The following is a 6,000-nucleotide window of genomic DNA, read 5'->3' on the forward strand; positions in this document are numbered from 1 at the left end:
CTGGGACACACACTGAAGCCAGTTCTCAATCGCTGCTTCTTGCCCCTCAGGAGTCATTCCCAGAGAGGCTGAAAATGATATTATAAATGACTCTAATCTACCATAAAGTGTGAGTGGCAGCCCACACTTTAAAGTACTGAAAGAGTTGAGGAGAGTAAAAGCTCAGGTTAGCACAGGTGAACTCTCTGATGATGGTAGGAATTGGGGAGGAGCCTCTACTCTACACACCAGGAAGCACTACCCAGGATGATTTTAAAAATAGAATCAGGGCTGGCTCCGTGGCTTGGCGGTTAAGTGCGCGCGCTCTGATGCTGGCGGCCCGGGTTCGGATCCCGGAAGCGCCCCGAGGCACCACTTCTCTGTCCAACGCGAGGCTGAGTCCCACGTACAGCAACTAGAAGGATGTGAACCTATGACATACAACTATCTACTGGGGCTTTGGGGGGAAAAAACTGAATAAATAAAATCTTTAAAAAAAAAAAAAAAAAAAAATAGAATCAGGGGCCAGTCCCCTGGCTTAGCGGTTAAGTGCATGTGCTCCGCTACTGGCAGCCCAGGGTCGGATCCCAGGCGCACATCAACGCACCGCTTCTCCGGCCATGCTGAGGCCACGTCCCACATACAGCAACTGGAAGGATGTGTGACTATGACATACAACTATCTACTGGGGTTTTGGGGGGGGAAAGAAAAGGAGGAGGATGGGCAACAGATGTTAGCTCAGAGCCGGTCTTCCTCAGCAAAAAGAGGAGGATTAGCACGGATGTTAGCTCAGGGCTGATCTTCCTCACAAAAAAAAAAAAAAAAAAATAGAATCAGGTAGGTTTTAAGTTGCCTTAAAGCCAGTACCTCCAGGTTAACTTGAATGAGGTCTAGAGCCACTCTTCCTCCTTTGGGGCATGTTAAGTCCCTCCCAGCTTCAGTTAAGGGGTGTTAACAGTGGGGAATACCACCAGATGTCTGACACCAACTCAGGAAGTCGGAGTCTGAGTGAGTCTCCCCTGCTCCTCCCCTCAGGCCACAGCAAGTGTCTGAGAACTCACCCAGGGCAGGACCACTGTTGGTGGATCATCTGGTATCCCTGGCGTTCTTGCCCTCTCTCCGAGTGGGCAGGCAGGAGGTGGCAGCTCAGTCCTGCCCCATGATTAGGCTTCTTTCCTGCTGCAGCCTCCGGGCTTGCTTCTAAAGGCAGCTGTAAGCATTTCCCCACTGAGCAACCACACGTAGAATGTGAGAGGCGTAGGTATGTGTGTGTTTTTCCTTCCGGTTGCTCTGAAGTGATGTTGTCTCAGTTCATTTCCTCTCTGTGTTCTCTGTCAGACCTCCTGACACACTGCGGATATCTGCAGTTTAGGGGCAGGTAAGAAATCTAGTTCTGCTCTGCACCATTTCCTAATTTGAGAAAGATAGGTGATCTGCACATTATTATTGCAATGAAATTCTGTGCAATGTACTTCCTTAGTGGTTTAAGCTCCTTTCTAGGCTGCATTGAGGCAAAAATTTAGGCTATTTTAGGCCAACCAAGTCAGGATTTTGTGGTTTTATGGACTCAATATGTTCCAAAGAGTTTCACTGTAAATTGACATGAAACATTCTTTCATTTGACAAGTATTTATTGAGCCTGCACTGTGACAAGCGCCCTGCTAGGGGCTAACTATCCACGTGGAGAATTCCTGTGTACAATGTGGTGTGGAAGCTCAGATTTGAGTATGTGGAAGGGAACTAGAAAGTTACTTAGCCTCACACCCCTAGTCTTCTTCTAGCTGTGCTTTTGAGTAGCAAACAAGTGGATATACTCTGAGGCCAATACCCAGGTGTGAATTATGGCTCTACCTTTCAAATAAATGCTTTTGATCTTTCTGTGCCTCCGCTTCCTCATCTGTAAAATGGGAATAACCATAGGATTATTGTGAGAATTAAGTGAGTTAGTGTATGAAAACACCCAGAGAGTGTCTGGGACAAATAAATAAGCAGTATACAAGAGTTTGCTATTATTATTAGCGGCAAATTATGTTATTATAAGCTCAATCATTTCCTTTTTTCCTTCTTTTCCCCACTTCTCACCTCGTGCCTAGGAAATGACTGGGGGACATAGAGGGTTGAAGAGGGGGGAGATAGTTTGAATAGGTGATACTCCCCAAATGATCCAGTGGTGCCTGATGCTTCTGCTCCATCACCAAGACAAAGAAAGGACTGTTGTTGGCCCCCCCTCGTCTTCACACTCTGCTCATGTTGTGTGTTGCACTCTCGTGACTTTTGCTGTTTTGTTTTAATTTCCCATAACACTTCTCTGAAATTCAGATCCATGTCATTTATTTTTAAATGTTGAGCTGGCCTGAATCATATTGAAGAATACTCGGCCCTTTAGCAGATGCCACATTTAAACAAAGAAGCGAACACACAGCTCAATGCCTTGTGCAACTGGGGCTTATAAATACATCAATAACAAAAGCATCTGTATAAATCATCACACATAGTCACATCTATAAGTGTAATTAGCAATGTTCATGGTAAAAATATCATCATAGTACTCTGTCGTTTTTCTTTTTCTCCCCTTTCCTTAAAAAAACCACTCTTGGGGACATGCTATATATCAATAATTGTTTCAGATTGGAAGTAGAATTATCCTATTTCCAAGTTTTTATTTTATAGTGCAGAGTATTCATCGTAAATCAGTAGAGGTAAGGGAGATGTTCAGACAAATACACGTTTTTTCAAAATGTCCCTCTATGCATTTCTCAGTATACCATATCAGGTATTATTTTCTTCACTAGATATTTAAGCAGTATAAATGTAAATGTGTAAGTTACAGAAAAAATACAGTTATATATAATAACTCAAAGATTAATAATAGAGTTGTCTCCATAAGTCAATGACACTCTAGATATACTAAAAAAAAACCTGGGGGGGCAGGCCCGGTGGTGCAGCGGTTAAGTGCGTGTGCTCCATTGTGGTGCCCGGGGCTCGCCGGTTCGGATCCGGGGCGTGCACCGATGCACCGCTTGTTAAGCCATGTTGTGGCGGCGTCCCATATAAGATAGAGGAAGATGGGCACAGATGTTAGCCCAGGGCCAGTCTTCCTCAGCAAAAAAGAGGAGGACTGACATTGGATGTTAGCTCAGGGCTGGTCCTCCTCAAAAAAAAAGAATAAAAAAATAAGCTTGGGCTTCTTTTAAATAAAGTACTTAAGTTTCGTGACTTGATTATCCTTAACTCCGTTCTTTCGTCTCCATCCTCATGGCTTCTTTTCCCACTCTGAGCTGCCTGGACCTCCCACTGTTGAGTTCTTCCAAACAGAGAAGGCATACCTGTCAAGGCAAACTAGGAGCTCAGATTTTGTCCAAAAACTGGTGAGACTTATTTTAGACAAATAAGTTAAATATTTTTCCCACTTGGTAAGATGAAGGTTTTTCTATGTCTGTTTTCCTACTTACAGTCTTAAATTTTCTTACCTTTTTTTGATTTGTTTTCTTCTTTTTGATTAGTGGCAGGTTATGCCACGTGTCAAAATTTTGACAAACCACAGATGGTTCTGACAAAAAACAAACAACCGTAATTTCTAATCACTCTATCCAATGAAGATGGTGTTTACATTTTCATCTTCATTTAAACAGTCTTCTTGACTGCTTTTAATCAACTTCTTCATGCCATCTTAGTTAGCTGGAATCTCCGTTAACACCGCAGCATGTTTCTAACTACCTGTTAAGCAGTAGCCAAACCCCAGGCAACTGTTTTGAATTTGTCATGGATGCTTGGTCCAAGGAGCGATTGTTGTATGGGCTGGAGGCTGAGGAGTGGTAGAGAGAGAAGCGAGGAGAATTTGAGAAAAGAAAAAGGTTAAAAAATCCCTGGCCAAGTTGCATGTGTGTGTGTATATGTGTGTGTGTATTTATGATTCCATTTGCTTGACTCATTTCCCTCCACAACTGAAGACAGTATTAGCCATGTGGAATCAGCTGCCCACTGAGCAATTTAAATGAATATGCTCAAGAGTTGGTTTGGCAAGTTTTAAGAGCAAAGTTGTCTAGTGTTATAACGTATGCCTCATCCCTGCTGGAGAATGCGAGTCAGTCTTGTGGTTTTCATTTTTAGTTGAAGAAATCAGAGCTCAAAACGATCCAGTTCATTTGTCCATTCAATAACTGTTGTGTACCTGCAAACTCCTCTGAGATTTTTGGTGCATTTTTGATACATCAATCCACGAAACACAGGGCTTGCCCTCAAGAAACTCCTAGCTTGGTGGGGAGTTAATCTAGTGAGATAACTATTCCCATTAATTGGTTCATTCATGATATTAAAAGCACTTATGAATTTGTGCTATGATAACTAAAAAATGAATGAGAATCAGCTCCTTCCATAGGAGAAATTTCAGTCTAGTAGGCATGGCAAAATGGATATCATCCACCTTCCTTTTCTGCTCTCTTGCCATTTACAATTCTCCTTTTCTCTCTATCATAACAGGACGTCTTTGTCTTCCACCTCCTCTGTTCTCCCAGTCCATCAACCAAATCCTGGAGTCTAGCACTCTCACATTGCCAGAACGTCATGACCAGCTATTTCAGCAACATGTCGATTTCCTTGTTCTTGTTCCTCCGGGTGTTCACCCATTTCCAGCCATAGACAGAAGCTCAGTCTACTTTTTCTCATGCTCCAGAGCTGCCCAGACTCACTGGGGAAAGTTAACAAAGGCAAATTTGTTTCCTTGCAAACTCCTCCCGCTCAAACCTCAACTGAGGCCCTCATGCTTCTCAGGAATCTTCTTATTCATCCCCCACTGACTATCCGTCACGTCGTCTTTCCAAACTTCTCTCACTCTCCAGAAGCTCTGAGCCCAGCCCTCACCTCATGCCATGCCTAGGTTCAGAGCTGCTGGTGTGAGCTCTTTCAGCATCCCTCATGGTCTCTGCAGAAGTTCACCCTTCCATCTGTCCCGTTCCTCATTCTCTGCCTGTTCTTCAATCCTTTGAATTATAGCTTCAAGACTTACCACTTGGTTAATCATAATAGTAATAGCTACCACTTTTGATGTTTATCATTAGTAGGTAAATGACATTGGCCATGATGAAACCATTCTTCTAGCTCACGGAACAGCTGTTTGAAGAAACATGGGCACCTAGAAGAGCAAAGGGAAGAAAAACTGAATTATTTTTAAAAGAGAACTGATGGGGTGAATTTATAAGATTCTGACTTATTGGAAGCACTTGTTGTATTTGGGCATCTGGCAGGCACCAAACACTGGTTTCTCCATTACTTATATCCTGTTCACCTATCCCTCTACTGGATGATAACCATCTTTGACTTCCCAAAAAATAATTGCGTAAATCTCGTTAGTGTTGATTTCTCCATATTTTTTAAAATTAATTTTTAAAATCTACAAGTAATAAATTTATATTGTAAAAAACTAAAGTTGCAGATAAAACTAAAGTGCCTTTTGACAATTAGCCCTAATTTCAGTTCCCTCCCCTGCTTTGCCCACAGTGAATCACTGTTATCTGTCTGGGATGTACTCTTCCAGGACATTTTCTAGATGTTTATATAAATATATGTAACCACTGTCAATTTGCAATTGTGCATGTGTGCAGTCTCACACTGGAGTATGCTGTGCACACAAACAGAACATGAGACTGAAACCATTATATTACCCTCGGTTTCTGAGGGAACTGTATAAACTGCTGTTCTGGTTTCACATGAAATAGCAATTTGAAAACATCTTATTCACGAGAATATAAAAAATAAAACTACATTCCTGCATTAGACTGTTGAAGAGATTAGACTCCTCAGTTTTTTCTGACTTTTGCCCATTTGTTTCCTAAATATACAAAAATGCGAATTTACATCCGACTGATTTGCCTCTGAGTGGAGATTCTCAGGTCAAATACCAAAAGTTCGTTAGTTATTTGATAAAGTGATTTTCTGGGTTTTCCTTTTGCCTACACAATCACTTAACTCAGAAATCAAGTCAAATCATGCCTTCCCCTCGGTACCTATGCTGCCCTGACAATG

The 6,000-nt window shown here is 42.1% G+C and overlaps 1 protein-coding gene across 1 annotated transcript in view; it reads right to left on the minus strand.

Moving 5' to 3' along the window:
- The window catches only part of NEDD9 (neural precursor cell expressed, developmentally down-regulated 9), a 176,071-nt gene extending 174,866 nt beyond the window's left edge, over positions 1–1,205 (minus strand). The window contains exon 1 of the mRNA XM_014788748.2: positions 1,041–1,205. The gene's annotated coding sequence lies outside the window, so the exon portion shown is untranslated. The remainder of the gene's footprint in view (positions 1–1,040) is intronic.
- Positions 1,206–6,000: the final 4,795 nt, after the last annotated feature.

This window comes from Ceratotherium simum, chromosome 13, assembly GCF_057802395.1.
Source record: "Ceratotherium simum simum isolate JZ-2026a chromosome 13, ASM5780239v1, whole genome shotgun sequence".
NCBI lineage: Eukaryota > Metazoa > Chordata > Mammalia > Perissodactyla > Rhinocerotidae > Ceratotherium > Ceratotherium simum.